Here is a 1016-nt window from a genome sequence, read left to right on the forward strand (position 1 = left end):
TCGAAAAGATGAAAGCAAAATCTACCCATGTTGTCTCACAAAGAGCTTTATGGTAAAGCAGAGGTCACTGTCAGAACTTCAAGAGGTCGCACTGATGTTGAAAACAGTTAAGTATGAAACTAAAGTTCCTGCACTGTTTTACATGACATTGATATTCCAGACAAACATCCTGCGAGGAGGAGAAAGAGCAGAAATGAGGGGCTCGTCCTGAACCACATTGCCGAGGAGTCAGTGTAAGAGGGGACAAAGAGAAATGAAAAGCAGAGGGGTACCGAGGTCAGGGCCCTGGTGCCAGGGACAACAGCCATTTCCTGTTGACCCTTGTCTGAACTCTGGCCCCTGACCCACACCCACCCCTCCTGCCTTAGGCTGAATGGGGGGCAGGGTGGGTGTGGGTATTCAGTGTTTGTTGTGTGTTTGGGATGCTGGGTGTAGGATGGCAAAATTATGTGCTGAGGTTTGTTGGATAAAGGGATGTAGAGGAGAAGAGAGGTGAAGGTTATGAATGGAATGTGTTACTGCCAGGGGAAAAGTTAATGTAGAGGTTGATAAAGTTTAGTGTTTGTCCTTGCTGACACGTCATCCTTAATTTAGGTGATAAGCAAGTAGAAAAGAGGAATGTGAGGACAGGAAAATATCTACTGAGGCCACCAGGCGCTCTGGTCTGAGCTATAAAACATTAAGAAACATCTGATTTCTTCCCTCTCTGTGATATTCTGGCCTGTTTGACAGATTACTGCGGCTGCAGCCTGAGGCCTCTGTCAGAGCTGAACTGATAGTCAGGGGAGGGAATAGATTACACTATTTCTCAAGAAAAGATCTCTTGACAGTGAAGGTGGCTTATTTTTATTAAGTATTAAAGCATCTCATGAAGGAGTCAAAATATTCCCGAGTGGTTTTGATTATTGTAAATCAAGAACACGCAAGCATTTTATTTGCTCTGTTTTAAAACATTTGTGCTGCCTGATCTTGACTTTGGTCGTGTTTAGGAAGTCGTGAGAGGAGAGGGCCTCAGT

Source organism: Hippoglossus hippoglossus, chromosome 13, assembly GCF_009819705.1.
Source record: "Hippoglossus hippoglossus isolate fHipHip1 chromosome 13, fHipHip1.pri, whole genome shotgun sequence".
Classification (NCBI taxonomy): Eukaryota; Metazoa; Chordata; class Actinopteri; order Pleuronectiformes; family Pleuronectidae; genus Hippoglossus; species Hippoglossus hippoglossus.